The sequence below is a fragment of the Falco naumanni genome, chromosome 4 (genome assembly GCF_017639655.2).
Source record: "Falco naumanni isolate bFalNau1 chromosome 4, bFalNau1.pat, whole genome shotgun sequence".
NCBI classification, from domain to species: domain Eukaryota; kingdom Metazoa; phylum Chordata; class Aves; order Falconiformes; family Falconidae; genus Falco; species Falco naumanni.
The window spans coordinates 91,677,726-91,697,092 of record NC_054057.1 but is presented as its reverse complement, the minus strand read 5'-3'; the positions used below and the strand labels follow the sequence as shown (position 1 = coordinate 91,697,092).

The window sequence follows — 19,367 nt, the reverse complement described above, 5'->3', positions numbered from 1 at the left end:
TAATATTTATTTCTCCATCTCTTTCTACAAAGAAACTCAGTGAACCAAAAATGATTTCTCTGTGGAAGTGCAAAGTGGTTTAGCAGAGAAGTGTGATGGCCTCTCATGGCTGTGTGTTTTAAAAAAGAAATATACTTTTCAGATAGTATTTAAGCACACTTGCACTTTTTTTTTTAATTCAGTGATGGAAAAATAGAGGAATAACTATATATAATGTTTTACACCATAGGAAATACTTGGCTGCATTTTAGGTTAATGAATAAGCATGCTTCATATTAAATCAGGGTTACCATTTTTCTGTTGCTTCCAAATCCAAATAACAGTAACTTTTGTAACAACTCAGCAAAAATGAGGCCACTCGAACAAGCCAGCAGGAAGCACCAAGTCCTGTGCATTTATTCAGCGTCTGTTTTGCAGAACTGGTGCCAAATCCAGTGTCTCTGGTGGAGCCTGATGCAATTTCCCTGAAGTTAGTGGAATTACACCAGGTCCGAGCATGCTGGTCTCTCTCTATGACCCTTGCTTATCTTTGTGCTGAAACTTGTGTTGTGGTTTTCAGATGACCCTTCACGTGTCAGTAAACTGGTGTGTACCTAGGAGTTTCAGTTCTTGCTGCTGACCTTCCCAACGTGTTCCTATCAATATCACTAAGTTTAATGGTACGTTAATTTTATGCAAATTCTATTTTTAATTTACTGTATGATTATCTGCTAGTATACTATACTCCTTCTGTAGCACCTACTGACATAAATTACACTGAAGCAATTATCAGTGTGAATTCAGCTCTGCGTGTACCACTGTGTTTTCAAATTATCAATGCTACTGCTCAGAACAAATGCACAAATCTGTGGTTAATTGGTCCTTTTTGTAGGATGTTCTGAGCGTGTTTTTATAAAAAAGGCACTAAACATTCCTACTGACTAGATAAGAACATTATCTACCTACTTGTTCTGCATGAATTAGAGGTGTTTTTTTTTTCTTCCCTGTTAAAAGTATTATGCATACACAAAGAAATGTTGCAACAACTTTGAAGGATTTATGAAGCCAGAAAAAGGTTAGAAATGTTGCCTATGTGATTGTATTTTAGTTACGGAGTATTTTTGCAAAATAATACAGTCTTCAATTACGTATTTTCTATAGACTTGTCACTTGGAGTATTTCTCCTGTGGAGGTTCTGCTTGTCTTCAGCAGGTTCCTGCAAGGGTCACCCGAGAGCCCTCCTCTCCCCGCAGTGTCTGAAGTCCCTCAGCCCTTGGTTTCTTCATTCTGCCGCTGTTGCATTTCCACGCGTTTTGTTTGCACTTGTTTTAAAGAGCGGGGGGGTTATGGGGCTGGAGGGAAACGCACTGAAACCAGAAGCAGCAGTAAGGCTGAAGGCTGGGCAGCGTGTCAGGTCGCTGGGTTTGGCTGTGGTTCACCTCCCGTTGCCGCTGTGTGGGTCGGGGGCTGCACTGAGCATGGGAGCCTGGTGGGCGTGAGCAGGGATGTTGTTGCTGGTCAAGGCAGCCCTTGCGAGAAGCTTGAGCGCTTGTCTAGAAGAGCAGGCATGTGCCAGGGAAGTCAGTCTTTCCCTTCTGATTTCATGAGCGCACATCAAATTCTGGTTATTTCTGTTTAGGGTCTGGTGTTGGGAAAGCCTGCTGTGAAACTAAACCCATGAGCACCAGCTTGGCCCCAAATCTGGGTATGAAGAGGGAAAATGAGCATGGAAGCAAATAGTCTGTCTGAATCGGGTTGCTTGTGATGTCTCATTACACTGATGAGTTACTCAGCATAACTAAGATAGGAAGGGCTGCTGCTCATGTCCAGTGTTGCCTTTAAGCATTTCTCTCAAAAATCCATGAGGGTTTTTCCATGGGTGGTTATGGGAGGATGGTGCAGGGCTGGCTGCAGGGACCACCGTGCTTCTAGGACTTGCTCTGCTGGGCTTGAGATTTATGAGGTCCTCTTAGAAGTGTAGCTCTGGTACGTCATTGTGTGCCTTTATATTGCACAGCATGAGAACAAGGAATTAAAATGAGCGTTGCGATATGAGCTGCAGCTGTTGAAAGGGAAGTTTTAAGGTCCCAATATGGAAATTTCATGGTCCCAGTGTGACACGTAATCCTCCTACTCTCATATGTATTAAATTGGCATTGTGTACTGATTCATCCCAGCTGCTGTGGGTTTGTCTTAATAAGAACTCAATGTAAATGCTAAGTTCATTATAGCAGTTTATGCTGTTTATACCACAGTGTCCTCAGCTCCTTACAGGCTCCTGCATGGAATGTGGTGATGCCATATCCTTACATCGCTGGGGCTTTTTCTGCATCGTAGCTTCTGATGCAGCATTACTTTCTTGACAAAGTATGTAATAGCCATGGGGCTTTCCCTCTGCTTCTAAATGGAGTGATGATGATGAGCCCCAGCCCTTGGGAGAAAGTCTCTTTTGGCATTTTCACTAAGACTTTCTGCCAAATTCCAAATGGCTGAGAGTACCAGGTTAGATGCAATTCCCTGATTTATTTTTTTTTTTGCACTTGGGTATAAAGATATATATATTATTAAGGCTGCTGTAGTTGGACTGCTACTGCAGTGCCACAGATAGAGAAATCTTTCCCCATGTGCTTTTCGTGGGAGAAGATCCAGGTGCAGGTTGTGCCAAGAGCATTATTTATGGCTCCACTGATTTTTGCAAAAGCCCTTTTGAAGTTGGTGTCACTCTCTATACCTCAGCATTGTCTGGGGATAATGTTTGCTACTTAATCTTGTGCTAATGCCTGCAATCTTTCAGAAATAAATGGTGGCTTATAATCTGTTATGAGAATTTTAGATTAATATGGCTTGCAAATAGGAACTTTCATTTCTGGAACATAAGCTGAAACTGTCTGTGTAAGTGGAAAAGTAATTAACTTCAATAATCTTTGTATGTTTCTTTTCATAAAAACAAATCTGCTGCTGCAGTCTGTCATCCAGCTTTCAGAGCATAGTGGTTCTGATGGCTCTAACACTTACGATGGTGTTGCAACTGTCTGGATTTGCTCAGACAAAGGTATCCTAAAGATAGCAGCAGGCATACTGTGCACGTGGTTCTGCCATGGAGCCCTTCCTAGTTTTGAAGGTGTCTCTCTCAAGAATTATATTAATCAAAATGGTTTGAGATTGTTGGGGTTTTTGTTTTATTTTTTTAAGATGAAAAGCCTTGGCTGCACAAACCTGACTTCACCCTTTCAGTATGGCACTGATCAAGCACCATATTCTGGCAAACTTCTCTGACTGCTTTAATAGGTTCCAAGCTGAATTGCAGGTTCAGGGAGTGGAGTCCGTACAAAGTCAGTATCTTTCAGTGTCTCTTCCTATCTTTTTGTTAGTAGTTTTAACTTTGGAGGGTATCTACTGCTATTTGAAAAGTGAAAGAAAATCACATTGGTCATAGTTGAAGCCATTAATGTCCCGTTGGAAAGATGTTCAGGTGTTTGCACCCTAATAACGGCTCTAAGAGGAGGCAGGTTGTCTGCTGGTGTTGGGGCTGAATATGCAGATGTAAAAGATCTATTTTGAGACAGGGTGACAGTTGTAGTCGATGGTAAAGATATTAAAATAGACGAATTGCCAAAAAGAAGAAAAATGTTAAGCTTAAGGTAGAATCTACTTGGGCTCTCTAGTTAAACTGCCATACGATTAGAGAAAACACATGGATGTTACCTGTGCAGATTTTTATTGAGGTCTATCCAAATATAGTATCGATGAGAAATTCTGTATTTCATTTGGTAATATAGCTGTCCCTACATAATGACTCATATATTTGGGAAATACTGTCTATTCTTAAGTTCTTCTCTTATCCCCTTCTTACAAAGGTCAGAAGCAATAGCATGGGACTGCAGGAATAAAACAACTGGTACTGATGAAATGGTGAAATATTTATTTGTAGTTCCCTGATAATGATCTTGTGAAGAGATACAGATGTACTTCTGGTATAATATGTATAATAAAAGCCTTTTAAAAAAACCCAACATGTCTACAGAGTTGCAGAAAACTTGGAATGATCTCCTCAATACTTTCCTGTTGTATTTCTTTTGTCACCCACGTTGCCCACTTGATTCTTTTCTCGATTCACAAAAAAGTACATGCAAATGCACATATAGGCTTTTGTGCTTACATAAATCATGCTTGTATCCTCCTGTTTGAGGGACCTAGTTTGCTGCAGCCCTGTTAAAATGCTCCAAGTCCCAGGGCGTTCTCAAAAAAAAAAAAAATATCAAAAAAATTTCCAAGATTAATATATTAGCTGAAATTATTTCAGCACAGAAGGAGTTGTTACACATCTTGGGGCCTGCTCACTTCTATACAGCTGTGACACAGCTTCCCAGATGGTACAATTATCTTTCTAAAATATTGTGGAAAACTTTCATTTGTCATTTGGATTAGTGTAGTGAGCTTTCTGTAAACACAGGGAGGGAGATATGCCTATCCGTGTTCTTCGTGGCAGTAATTAGCTATAATTCACTGAGAATCAGAAAAACATTTTACAGGAATAGGGAACGAGCCAACTTCTACTTTTGAAATCACTGTCCTGCATGGGTGTATCTCAAATCTTTTATGTATAACCAGAGCTTTGTGTGATTTGCTTTCTCTGAAGAGTATTTAATGTTCTCCTGACTGGGCTGCCAAGGTTCTCACATGGTGGGCATGTTTTCATCATGGACTAGACTGTGGTATTTACAGTAATGTCTTGAATAGAATACGTAGGATGATTAAAAACTGGGTGTTTATTCATTCTTTTATCAGTTGGGAAGGAAGCTATAGTAGAAAATGTACCTTCTGTATAAACAGCATCTGGCTCATTTTGTGTATCACATGAATTTATAGAAATGATTTTAGCTAATCATGCCTGCCGTATAAATGATGTTCTAAAACATAATGCTGTTAAAATATTATTTTTTTTTTATTGATAACATGTGCTGAGGATGAAGTTCTAAGATTGGGAAAAGATTGCTCTTGGGTTAGGGAAAAGAAAAATAAATCAAAGTTTTGCTTATAAAGTCTTTTGGTTTTGTTTTTAGGACTTAATCTGTGCAAGCCTAAACTTCAGTAAGAAAGCGATCTGTAATAACAGTATTGAATGATCTTGTTCAGAATGATAATCTGACGAGTGGTTCTTATGAGCAGTTTGGGCTTTACATAAATTTACTTGCTACCTGTGGAAAAAACCAAGCTAGATCTTTGTTACATGAGGGGACAGGTAGATAGATACCTGTGGAATTATCACGTTCCCAATTTACAGTATCTCCATATTTTGTGACCCCTTAATCAGCAGTGATGTGACACAAAGGTGTGGGAGAAAATATGTTATGGATCGATGGATCCTTATTAGAGGTATTCTGCCCTGCTGGGGAGTGAAACCTGGTTTGCTTTTCTTTCTTCCCTTGTTTTAGGAGAAAAGTGTTTCCCCACAGCTGCAAAGGGGATGTCTTTTTGGTTGATGGGTTTACTATTGGAGAAACTAAATACAATTAAAACAAAGCACTTGCAACTAAAAATGAAATCACTTCAGTCATTCCAATTCAGTAGGCTGGGCTCTAGGGAGGAATAACATCCTCAGGGATAATGAAGAGGAGAGAGGGCATCTCTGCAGATAAACTCACGCATTTGGTGCACAGAGAGGCAGGAGTCAAAGTGCTTTCAAGTGCTTACAAGAGAAGATTATGATGCAGAAACCTCTTGTCCAGATACATACACTTGCCATTTTGCTGAGTGAAATAAGAGTTGATAGGACAAAATAGTACTGACTGTGTGGATGCCATCCAGTCCTTAAATTTGATTTTGATTTTGGCAAGAAACCGAAGGCAGTGAATTAGGCCATCTTTCTGTTTGTCTCTATAGGTGGGGAGCCTGGTAGCAGGTGGGGAAAGAGATGTTCTGTCTGAACACCAGAAGCTGTGCTCATATGTGTGTGGTTGGGAGTCCTTTGGCAGTGTTTTTAACTGGAAAAGATTAAATTATAAAAAAAAACAACAAACCTCCACTTCCCCCCCCCCCCCCCCCCCCCCCCCCCCCCCCCCCCCCCCCCCCGGTCCCCGCTCCCAACATACATTATGGTTTCCATTGGGAAAGATATCTTTGAAGTGTATTAAAAAGTGGCTGAAGTTGGCAGAGACTGCTAGAGACCATCCAGTCCAACCCTGATCAGAGTCAGGGCGGCCAGAGCATGTTGCCCAGGGCTGTGTCCAGTTGGGCTTTGAGCAGCTTCAAGGATGGAGAGGCCACAACCTTGCAGGAAAAAAAAAAAGGTGATTTCCTCTGCTTAAATGTACCAGAGACGAGTTTGGCTCTGTCTTTATAACCCCCCACCAAATAAGATCTCCCCTGAACCTTCTCTTTTTCTGATCAGCCTCAGCTCTCTCAACCTCTCCTCGAGTGAGGATGGCCCACGCAGTCTCCATCACTCCAGTATGTCCCTGTCTCTGATGCTGGGGAGCCCATACCTGGGCTTGGGGGGTGTAAGATGTCACAGAAATAACCTTCCATGCCAGGTTTTTGTTAGGGTTAATCAACAGTAAAAAACACATTAATGTAGTTTAAAGCAGCTGAGGAAATGGCTGTTCTGGAACAGATGGCCTTCATTCACTTCCAGAAAGTTTCCCGGAGGAGGAGGTTGTCCCAGAACAGAGGTGCATTGGCAGGAGCTGGGTCTCCTTTGGAAACTGAGGCTGTGGTGGCAGAAGAGGAAAACTATTCCACATAGAGGCTTGTTATTTATATCCTTATTGTAGAGGGGGCTGAGAAATTACACACTTCCAATGACCTCTGGGGCAAATATGGTGATAGTATTTGTAAGGATTATTTTTTATTATTATTATTCACAAGACCATCCTATATTCCTTTTTTTTTTGTGGATTTTTTTTTTTTTTGGTGGTCAGGTAACAACTTTATTCTCCCTGGAAGTCGGTTGTGTCTCAGTGGGGTTCATGGGAGTGGGTTAAGTGCTGCACGAGCTCATTTCTGTGTGTCATGAGGGGTGTTGGCTCTGGATAACCAAGGGGGTCAACTTGGCACCTGGGTAGCCACCTCGAGCTTGTGCCATGAAAAAATCACTCTGCTGCAACTGCTGCACATAGCTCTCGGCTGCCAGCTCCATATTCAGGAGTTGTAAATATAGGTTTTCATCCTGGTAATGAGTTTTCTGCAGCAGTGTGAAAACTCCAGGGTTTCTTGTTATCGAAAGATAATAATATTCTGGCAGTGGTACTTATCATGCCTGTTTAAATGTCCCAAGGATGCGATTATCTCCTGATTTCTCTCTAGCCTGTTAAGCCTTGTTGTTTACTTACAGTGGAGAAAGCCTTTGTAGTCTCTGAGCTTGATTTCATTCATTGTGGTAATGATAGGAACAAAGTGACCATTCGCTTGCTGGTACCAGGCAGCCAGATTAAAGTCCCAAACATATTAAACTTGGTACTGAAGAAAAGTGAACGTATTTAAATGACCTCTCTTTCCACTTGTGTTTCAGCAGCTTCCAGGGTACAGATGGTTTTAACCAGGCAAAGTTAACGGGAATGCTGGAGGCAAACACAGGCTCTTTCAAATCCAAATGATCTCTTTCCTTCTTACCAGAAACTTGTTAGTTCTCTAACACCTATGACACTGCTGGATTTTCTGAAGGTGCCTGGAATTCAAGGTGGCAGTACAGTGTTTTAACAACATGTACCCAAGCTAACAGACTGGATTTCAATAGAAGAAAGAACTATTTTGAAGTATATTGGCATGTTCGTAAAGCAAAAATGTACTGGGAATAAATGATTTCCTGGCCTGGAGTTAAGCAGAGAGAAACATATTCTGCTGTCTTCTATCACTGTACTCCCAGAGCAGACCTTTGGAGGAAGGCCAAAGTTATTTTTGGAGAAAAAGATTTGAAAAAAGTTCCGAAGTCTTTGCAGTAATTAGTAGAAGCTTCCTGCTTAAGAATAAAATGCAGTGTATGTGCATAGAAATGTATAGAAAGTAGCACTGATGTGTTAATGCATTAAGCTATGAATACTTTTGCATAACCTTAAAATATACCAGCGCTGCAGACTAATGCATGGCATGCTGATCTACTGTTTGCTTGTAGGGGGATCGTCTTAGGTTATAGTGCAGAAAGTTTAGCTGTGTGACGTTCCTGTATAAGTCTGTTCTGTGCACTGTACCTGCATATAGCCCACAGAGGCTGTGCCTCTGCGTGGAGATGTGTACAGTAGGCATGAGATGTATTTGAACAATACAGATGTCTGAAAAGATGAAATTTCAATCGCAATACTTGTCAGTGAAAGAAATTCCTTTGAAGGAGGAAAGTGTGGCAGAAGTTTTACTCATTAAATTTCTTATTCATTCTGTAAGAAGCATTCTGTGCATGATTTCAAAATTTCCCTTCAAGTATTGGGTTTTAAATGTCATCTTTTTTTCTTCTTTTAACATGGGGTTTGATGTCCAGATCGCGGGACATAAAGGTAGCCACAGTTTTTGTCACGTTATCCAGAAAACAGAGGTTAACTCTTCTGTGCAACATTTTTTTGGTTAATCAGAACTTTTTGTTAATGCAGCATATTGCCTGCTGAGTCGTAGGTCTGGGATACACAGCAGGCCCTCCAGTCTTTGTTGGAGGTCAGCCCACAAGTGGGAAATACTGGTACCTGCCTAGTTATCACGATTATACATGTAAGCTGCCTAGTTATCGCAGTTATATGCATAACCTGCCTAGTTATCAGATAGGAAAATGTCATCTTCTTCCACTGGGGAGCTTCCCACAGGGATGGGGACTTGCTGCTTGGGAGACCCTGTGTCCCAGATAACATTATTGCACTGCATGGAGCTATGGTGGAGAGCACGAGATGAAAACAGGCTTACGGGATGTAGCAGGCAAATCTATCCATGTGGTGTTTGAAAGGAAACTCCTGTGCTAGCGCTGGAAGGTGTGGAAGTGAAGCACAACCAGCAAATTGGATGGCCCCATATCAAGAAAAGTGAATGTTTAGCCTGAAGATCTTATGAGACCCTACCAAGTAGGAAGCCTTAATGACAAAAATAGTGAATAATGGTCTGATTGGGACCTGAAAGGTCAAAGTCACCAGGTTTTGTCATCGATAAAGAAAGGGTATGCATTAGTTAATTAACAAGGGTAACTGATGGATCTTCTTTGGAGATAATGCTGCCTGAGTGCCCATTCAGACCCGTTTTTCTTCTGATAAAAGATATGACTTAGAAAGTGGGATTAGATTCTGTGCACATACAAAATAGGGTGAAAGAGCACTATTAAATCTACCTAGGTAGTCGGTGTAAAAAAAAAAAAAAAAAATCAATAAGAAGAGATGTTTCTTCTTTGGCAGAAAGTGGGTTCGTATTACCAAAGATGCCGTGGATCACAAGTTAGATGTTGCAGGGAGGGCAGATGAAGAAGATGCTATACTGTCAGATGAGATCTTGTGCTTTTAAGATTCAATTCTATTATTGATTACAACATCTCTGTAATAAATCAGGTACAAGCTTGCATTTAATTTTCAAAGACTGCAAATTCCGTTTGTTCTGCAACTTCTGAGTGGCATAAATCTTTTAATGAATGTTAAAAGGATTGTTTCTCAGACAGTAACCAGTCACTCATAATTGTCCAAGGAATTCACTTGTATTTAGAACATATCATGTGTTCGATGAATGGAAATTTCTCAGTTGTCAACATATTTTGATATTTTTTTTTTATGATTCCTTTTTGTCTTTACCTGAGACATAGAAAAAACAATTCAAAGTTTTATTAAGTACTTACTTGCCATAGCGGTTACCTCATCCTAGTGTTGTTTTATAGACTGTAGTGATTTACAGAACAGTCAGCCTGGATTTCCAAACTGTCCATCAAAAAGACTTATCTACTTGCATTTGATAGGAGAAAAAAAAATGCCTGATTTCCTTGCTACCCCAATGTGTATTTTAACTATCCATCTGTGCATTTGGATTGACCCTATATTAGCAATACAGAATTAATCCTGTCAGGTATCAAGCAATCAAAAATAATGCTTCCCCCATGTCCTGTTCCCTGTGCCTACAGAACACTCTGGGGGGAAACAAATATGACTTCATAATAAATTCAGGAATGCACACATTCCACTGATGCTGTGTGACGGGCAGCATGGTATTTTGATCCAGGGTGTTCAGCTGCAGTGTATGGGAGGGACCAGTAACTATTCCAGCGGTGGAAAACACGATTCCAGTTGTGTGGGCTGTGGGGGCTGCCCTGGGAGCTCCTGGCCACCCTTGCTGTTGCTGAGAGCTGTTGTATGTTTAAATGAGAAGACAGCACATTACAAATGGAGCTCGGTATTTAAACTACCTGAAGTAAGATGTGCATCAACACCCTAAGGGAGCTGTAATTACTCCTCCAATTATTGCTTACCCTGAGAATGACTTGTTACCTTTTACACCTACAAAAAATAAATTTGACTTTGCTGTTTTTCTTCGTCAGGTTTCTACTCTCTTAGCTAGACCAATAGGTATCACAAAGGTCTTCAGAAATAGCTCATAATACATAAGTGATGGAGCTGGAGCATTAGATCCCACTTTCTTGTATGGCTGTTTAGCTCATGCGAAGCCAAATGTCCATCCTATTTAATTAAATGCGGTCTTTGCCCCTGTAGTGATTGCTTCAACTGGATGATGTTTGTCACTAAAAAAAGTATCGTGTTTGAAAAGTGTCTGATGATGTGATAGCAGAGCCTTCTTAATGAATCCCACTTAACAGGGTGACTCAGTTTGGGCTAGGCATGATTAAGTTTGTGATCAAGAGCTTGACTAAGAATTTTATAGTTGATGTTGATTAAGAATATTGGATGATAATTAATGTATAACTCCTGTCTTTTACGTGTCTGGAGAATCAAAATAGCTGAGAGGACTGCTAGAAAACAGTGGGGTTGCCAGCTTATTTGCAGCATTTAGCTGCAGCATTTTTATCCAATTCATAAATGGCTTATGGACAGCAACAAGAAAGGTGTCTTCCTTTTAAGTCCATCTCTTTGTTAATTATCACAAGCGTAAAAAATTCCATGAGGATGAGGAGGCTCAAACACCTCTGGGATTCAGTTGATTTTCTTGAATAAATATGAGAATGTAATATTTCAAAGGCCTCCTCTCTCCTTTAGTTTCTAGGACTCAAGGAGCAAAAGACTGGGATCATGATGTATCTCTTGTCATTTCCAGTTTGCACTTGTGGATGTGTCTGCAGTGTAATTAAACTCCTGGTTGTTCAGAGTCTTCATTTAATTTCAGAGAGAGAGGACCTTACTCAGTATCCATGAGTATGGGTGAGGACAGCCCTTTGAGTTCAGAGGATTTGGATAAGGGATCTTTGGATTTTTATTATTGCCTATTCTTTATTTAATAGAAATATATCCCGCTGCTAATAATGTAATGGATTATTTCCACCATAGAAGAAAAACAGTAACAGGATGAGACCTGCAGTCATATTGACAGGCAGGCTTCAAGCGACTATTTGCCTAAAAAGGTACAGACTTAAAATAACATAAATTGTGTTATATAAAGGATCAGACTTGTGTTGTAAGAGAAGTTCTGGCAGCCCCAAATCTTGTTTTTCAGCTAAAGCCAAACCTGAAATTATTCTTAAACAAGATTCTCCACACTGCTGCAGAACCTTCATATTTTTTCATCTAGATAAATTAAAAATACAAAGCTTTATTATGTGTTGCACTAAAGAGGAATGAAAACAATATTTTATGCAAATGAAATGTTGACGTAATTGAAACAAAATAAGTACAGGCATTAATTTTACTCTCTTTTAATTTCATAGAAATCACATTTATCAAAAAATTATATTTGGAAATACTGAACCTCTTCTATCAAATTGAAGTCTAACAGCTTTTACATACTACTAAGTAACTCAATTTGGCTCCAATGCAGGAGTTCATATCTGAATAGAGAAGAGAATGTACTTTTAAAATCAAGCTTGTAGAGCGGTTGGGTTTTTAAGGAGAGGGGGATTAACCTGCAGAGGTCTTGTAAAGCGCCCTGCGAGCATGGTGAACCCCTGACCAGTGGCTTAGTCTGTGTCTGAATAACAAGTCTGCAGTTTGTTGAGTTTGGAGAGATGATCCCAGATCTCTTCTAAAATAGTACTGAAGCAGTGTAATGGGACCACACATGTTGGTCCCCCTCAGTGTTCCATCCAAGGGCTCGTGCGGAGGGAGGACGGTGATGGTCTGATGGGAACGCTTTAGTGGGGTCAGCGCGCACATGCTTCCAGTGCAGTTTGCAAGTGCCCGCTCAGAACTGTTCTCACGTGGGGCTGGATTTTTTGTTTCTACCCACATGAATAGCTGCTTTCCTGGGCTTCCCAGAGCATTTCCTTGCTCGGAGACTCTCCAGGGACAGGCGCGAGGGGAGCTCTGTTGGCTGTGCGTGCCGGCTCCCTTTTGAGCTGAGTATCGTGACAGTTGGGCAAGGATGCTTGGAGAGCTTGCCCTCTTCCTGAGGAGCGTTATGAAGATCAGAGGAGCCCAAATCTGTCACCTTAGTATCCAGCAGGGAAGTGATGGAGAGAAGGAAGATTAGCAGTGATAGGTGAAAATAAATCCTCCTCCTCGCTTTCCCTGTGGGGCAGCGTGATGGAGTTGTTCCCAGCACAGCGCTGCGGAGGGGTGGGCTTGCTCGCACCTTGCACACAGCCTCCACGGGGGCTGCCGGCGCTCCTGGGCCATGGCGCTGCCTTCTCCCTGCTGCTCCTTCGCTACATGTTACGGGAGTGTGAGAACTGATGTGGCAGTTTGCATATATAAACTATTCTTGAGACAAATCCAAAGGTAAGCTTCCAGAGGGAACTCCGGGTTTGACTTTGGCATTTGGCAGCACAGGCATCCTTAGCGTGAGTCGTACTTTTGTCCGAGACTAGGTAAAAATGAAAAGTGCTCCTGGGTTCTCCACTGGTGAGATGCTTAAGTCCCTGTGGGACCTTTGATATTGCAGATGAAATCTCTTTTATCTTCAACCTTTGTGCCTCAAATATCATACTCCCCCCTCACCGCCATGGTAGAGGCAGTACAGCCATCATATGAAATGCGTAAAATGACAGAAAGTGTTATTATTACATCACAAGGGTAGGGTTGGAGCTGATGGGACAATATGATTCTTGCTCTTATTTTGGCATATTTTTTTTGTATAACCAGTTTTCACGTGAAGCCTTTTGAAGATGAGGACAAAAAAACCCTGTGCAGGTTGATCAAGTAAAAGTTGAAATTCATGAACAGTTCAGTATATTCGTGACTATTTGGAAACGTGACATGCTGGTAATATAACATCTGAGCTTTACGTAGCCTAATCAACAGATGTGTATTCCCCCTCCCCTTATTTTCCTTTCTCCCTTTAGACTTACGAATTAGTTTTTCCCTTCAGCAGATTGTTTTTTCTTTATTTCTCCTACTTAGATACTGTAAAAAGTAATTAAGATAATCTTATCAAAGGAACATGAAACAGAAATTTAACTGATTAAATTTCAGACCAATTAGTCATACAGAAGCCTTTGTGTAGACCTTCTGTGGATTCTGCATTGCTTGTGCTTTCCATTTCCTATTTCACAACAGCACAAAGTTAGGAAATTGCATTCCACAGAGATGGTAATTAACTTTGGTAATTAAAATACCACCTTCGTAGCAGATAACCAGTCAGCTTCAGGTCAATGACAATTTTTGATGTGACCCATTTAATCTTACAGAAGATTGAAATGTAAGAAATAACATGCATAATTTTGCATGCATAATCATCTAACTTCACTAAGACGGTGGAACAGGGGAAGGGGGATTTGAATTTCTGTCCAGGACACAATCCTAAATAAATATATTGTATTCATAGATATGATGTATATTGTATTCTATTAGAATATTGTTTTTTGGTTTATTAAATTGCCTTGCTCTGTATATGGATCAGATGGGGTTTTTACTGCTTTTAATGTGCTATTACTTCATACCTTTGCTTTTGAAAATTTTTAGAATCCTTAGGCAATGTACACACTGTCTTCCGTGCATTGCAACAATAGATCTCCTTTGAACGTCAATCCGTTCCTTCAGTTAGGAGTATTATATTATCTATATGACCTACAATGTAGTTACATCATATAAATAGTCTACAGATTATTTGCTCTATGTGAAAAAGAGAGAAAACGTGTTCTTTTGTTGTTTCACCGAGGCAGACTTAGATGATCTTGAGACATTAAAGAGGATATGAGGTCAAGAATCAGCTTGTCAGCTCCACCCCTAGAGAATTTAACTAGATGGGGAAGTAGGAAAAGCAAAGCTTTTCCATTGTTGGAAGGACTTTGGCCATAAATTATGTTGACGATTTGCCTTGTGGAAGTAAACTTTGTTTAGAAAGAATGCGATCAAATGTACTAAAATTTATTTTCATACGTCTCCTTTAGACATAGACTGGAGGAATGCTATTTTATTGGGTGTTTTATTGCCAATATACAAGATTGATTGCTACCTGATGCTGTCTTCCATATGTAGATTAAACCAAAGCCAGAACCAAAAAATTCCTGTTCCAATACCACAAATGTCGCAGACTGAAAGAAACAGTTGTCATCAATCTGGAGCAGTATATGGGAAAGTGGTAGAAAAAAATACAAGTGAAATAAAATGGCAAAAAGGTGTGGAAACAGTCTTTCTACACTAGGATATGGAGCACTTCTTGTCAGTAAGCACAGGGAAGTGGGGGAGGAATGAAGGGTGTGCTGAACGCTAATACCAGAGTAGTTCTGCAGTTATTTGGAAGTCAAAGTAAAACCTCCTGTATTTAAAGAAATGTAATTAAATATTTTTCACAGATGTCATTATTTTCTACAGATGTTATTGCTCACTCTCTTACTTTAGTCTCCTTGGAAATAAAAGGAAGATTAGTAATGAGATGAAAGTTGACTTAAACTAAAAAGAAATTAGACCTTAAAAGGAGATTATTAATTATAGCTATCTTCAAATAAGATGGAAACAAGCCTGGAGGAAGTAGAAGATTATCAGTGTTTGTAATAACTGAGCCCAAGGTATGTGTACAATGTATTCAAAGCCCTGAAAACCAAGGATCAGAAGAGCAGGTGGTAGGATGCAGCTAGTGAATAATCCTGTTAACCTCATCAATACTGAACTAGGGCAAAAATAAGGGTGGGGGGAAAAAACGCCTGTATTGCTACTGGCAATGAAACAAAAGGGAGATCAAAGCTGTCAGAGCAGCACTGCTAAAAGTTAGCTGTGCCCAGCGCTAACAACTTTGCTACAGAAATTTACTGTGTGATTCTCTGAAATCTCTTGATCAGTACAGAATAATAAATGAGTGTATTATTAAATATTTTAAGGAACAAAATATTTAGACTGTGGTTCAAAGCTTTTTTGTCAGTACGAAATCATCAGAGATGTGATGTTCAGTGTGGTATGTCATCTGGAGAGCAGCTGTGCTTAATTCTATCACTACTGAAGGCATGTGATAGCACCCAGAAAAAAGATGGCTTGGAAGGAAACTGGATTGAGTCTCTAGTGAAGCATTGTATCATCATCCGAATGACCCTTTGGGGCAGCTGGGGAAGAGGAGCTGGATGATGCGCAGCATCCTGGTGATCTGTGCTCTCATCCCGCTGCAGCCCATGCTGTTTGTCCTGGCTGGGTGCACCACTGGCTTTCTCTGAAGGCAGGAGATACTCATCCCCTGATCCCAATCATGCACCGCAGGTTCAAGACAGCCAAGCAAATACGTATTTTTAAGCCAAGTTTACTAAAATAGGACACTGTTGGTATGTGCCAGTTTCTTTCCCCCAAGTCCAAATTATTTTTTTCCTAATTTTTACTAACAAAGTATTGCAACCAAAGGAAAATAACCCACCTTTTTCTGACTTCACTGGAGGAGGCATCTCAATGATATGTATTCCCATCTGCTTTTCATCTCCCTTCAAAAGCTTATGCCCTGCTTAAATGGGACATTTTAATCTAAGAAACTCTTTACTGAATTTTCTTTAACCTTGGGTGCCTGCTGTGAGGAGCCCTCTCTAGAAGTGGGGTTATGTGCCCCCAGGTTTCCAGGGAATGAAGCTTCTGTTCGAAGTGGTCTGGCAAAAGGAGCCCTATTTCAAAGGCATCTGCTTGATTTATGTTCAGAGCTGAGTTTTCTTCCCCCTTGCTGATGCCCCAGAGGAGTACCTGGCCATCTCTGGAGTGGGGGTAATACCAAGCTGGGAAAAGCCTGGAATGACGAGCTCCTCACTCACCTTTTCTACCTTTAAAGTCCTTTTTTTGTGTGTGTGTGGTTTTTTTGGGTCAGAGGCATGGGATTACATGGACAGTGCCTGAAGAGAAGAGGAAAGGTACTTTCATACCACTTATCTCCCAAGTTTCTGCTCTGCGCAGAAGTTATCTGTTACAGATAATAGGAAAAGAAATTGCAGTTAATGAATAAGGGACTTGACTAGTGCTTATTACCCAGACAAGGCTCAGGGTAAATGACATAGCCCAAGACAAGTAGAAAAGTTAGCCTGAATACAACTCATTGTGACAAAATCAAGAGGGTTTAGGAAATTATTAAACCTTTTTGAAAGTGGAAGTTCAGGGCTTTCACTGTGAATATTAATGTCTCCCATAAAAAGAGCTTTTTGTTCATGAAGTCCAAGATCATACAATCAGTAGAAATTCAAAATTAATCTTTATTGTATGATAAAGGACCAAGAGAAGATAAAAGAAAAGATGTACTTGAAGGGAAAAGTCTACCGGGGATATAATGCTATCGTACAAAAAAATTCTAACATCTATGGTTCCTTCTGGAATTTGCTGTGTGGAAAGTAAGGTTTTACTTACCAAGATTGTGGTGGCGTTTGTTTTTATTTTGTATTTGATGAGTGGGAGATCCAGGGAACCCTTGCAAGATGAGGTGGTTTTCCCATTTGCCCGCATACGTCCCGTGACACATGTGTAGAGTTAACAAACCTGTATCACAGAGACAAAACTGTTAAATAATGAAAGTACTCTGGGGGGATTTCAAAAGGTGAAACTGGAAGGTCCAGAGCCCAAATAAAGTACTGAATAAGACAAGGAGCCAAACAGCGTTGCTCCCCTGGCTTGGAGCTCTCTCATAGCTCTTCCCGGTTGCCTTTGCAGTCCGTGGTGGGGTCTCCTCCCTCCCGCTTCGTGACTAGGGCTCATCATGGGTTCCTGGTCTGCTGGTCCCACTCGTGGTTTGTAGCTTCACTTGTCCTAGATGAGCTGCAGCATCCTGAGTGCAGTGAGCAGCAACACCCCAACCTCGTGTCTTCATTCTTCCAGAGCTGTTCAGGCTCCTCTGGTAGGACGATGACTGGAGCAATTGGAAACAGTAAATGACATGCTGGTGTGAGGTAGCACAGCTGATGGTGAGATCCTGATGATCATCATCTTCTGGAAGCAGCAAATGTGCATGCAGTTACTTCTGTGTTTGAGCTCTCAAGCTCAGTAACACCACAATGTATTAATTCTTCCTAGTGCTGAGGGATCAGTCCATTGCAGCCTGCCCTGACAAGTAGGAGAGTGAGGGTGAGAGCCGCAGAGTCTGATGCTGCAGCTGCTCACAGAAGCAATCTGTTCTGTACCATTTAATTTGGTAATAACCAGTAATTTACAGCGAGGCTCTATTGTCTTAATAGGAATACTAATGAAATCTGGCCTCTTCTTTCTGAATGTAGGAAGGTCACTAGTGATAGTTCTGCTGTTTCTTCTGTGGAGTTGTCTGCCATGTCTTGTTGGTGGGGATAAGAGGATGCTAATAAACTTTGTATGGACTCTTCATTGGTCTAGTCAGAAGTTAAAATTAATGCAGGTTTTATTTTTCCTATATTGCTTGTTAGGCTCTCTAGGAAGCTTATGGACAAAACCTGCTATGTAATGTGAAATGTTTTGAGTAATCTTGTCATGCAATTAGCTTGTATGAATCTTAGCTGTGGACTTCATGGCAATGAAAAACTGAATCTGCCCTCTTTTGTGGGCTTTTGTTGTTGTTTGTTTGGGGTTTTTTCCTCTACTTGTTTGCACTGCCTGAAAATCCAGTCTGAATTAGTATTTTGCTGCAACTGAAGCAGAACTTAGTAATAAGAAACCTCATTTCAGACCACAATGTTTTTGTATTTGAACTTCAGCAATTGATTTTTATTTTTTTTTTCCATGCTTGGCAACCTGATCATTTTTAAAATTTAAAGTGTTTTGCTTCCCTAACCATTTGAGCTCAGGGCTCTTCCAAAAAGTTGTGGGGCATTTTGAGGTCTTTGGAGCAAATGGAGAAGCCTTAGAAATAGCTGTTTAACCTGTCACCTGCACAGATGAAAGCATTTTCCAGAACGCTAAAAGCAAGGTATTTGTCTTGCATTCATGGCTTGTAAAAATGTTCTAGTGGGTATGATACAGAAAATAAGAAATGGCTTCAATTCCATAGTGGTGTAGTCGGGTTCCTCAAGTGAAAGCAACTGCCATATTGCAAATAAAATAATTTTGCCCTCTTACATCTTATTGTGAAATGCAGGTAAGTATCCGAGTAGCCCCCCGCGACTCGAGTGCTCTCTGCATGCTTTAAGAACATCACCCGTGTAAGCATCTGCTGCACTGAGACTATGGAGGGGCCAGGAGAAGGATGTGAATGAAGTAGCTGGATTGTTTCCAGCTGGATTCGGTCTGCAGCCAGTCCCTGTGGTTGTGCTGACAGAAACCTCGGGGAGAGCCCGTTTGAGGAAAAAGAACAGTGTAATTACTTCTGACAACAAGGAGGGTGGAAGAGCAAAGAGTTAGAGCTGGAGTACGAGAAGCTCATCACCAAACTGTCCTCAGGGCCAGCGTGGTGCTGCACTGTGGAGAAGAACGCAGGTCACTCCTTGTTCTCCTTGGAGAGTTCTCTGTATCTGGGAATTTTAAAGTGAGTAATAGGCACGGGAATTGTTATTTGTTGGAGCAGTAATAATCCAGCAGGATATGTGGTTAATGAAGTACATCGCTCCACGCTTCTTGCGTAGCTGATGGCTTATGATTCATCTCATGTTGCAAAGCCCACATGTGTTATTTGAACAAGTTACACGGCCCTTAGAGAGGTGGTGTTCAGCCAGCCTTTGCTCTCTATTTGGAAAAGTCTCTTAAGCAAACAAATAATAGAGATGTACACATCTCTAATGTATAGGACAACGCAGATCTACACAACATTGTGTTGTGTCTGTTGCAAGAGAAGCAAAAAGATTTTATGCAACCCTGTCTTCTAGGAGATGGAAACCACTGCTGCTGTAGTTGGATTTCTGTCGGCTAGATGAGAACCGAGCCTGCTGGGGAGCCTGAGGACATCTGTATGGCGTGCCTTCTCGGTAATTTTGTTCAGGTCTC

General features: G+C 40.8%; 1 protein-coding gene across 3 annotated transcripts in view; it reads left to right on the top strand.

Moving 5' to 3' along the window:
* Positions 1 to 19,367, top strand: part of CNTN4 (contactin 4) — a 336,631-nt gene that overhangs the window by 68,098 nt on the left and 249,166 nt on the right. The window contains exon 1 of one of the 3 annotated variants that reach the window (XM_040593679.1): positions 19,253 to 19,348. The exons of the other annotated variants lie outside the window; for them this stretch is intronic. The gene's annotated coding sequence lies outside the window, so the exon portion shown is untranslated. Of the gene's footprint in view, positions 1 to 19,252; positions 19,349 to 19,367 lie in introns of those variants that run through there. 3 annotated transcript variants of the gene reach the window in all.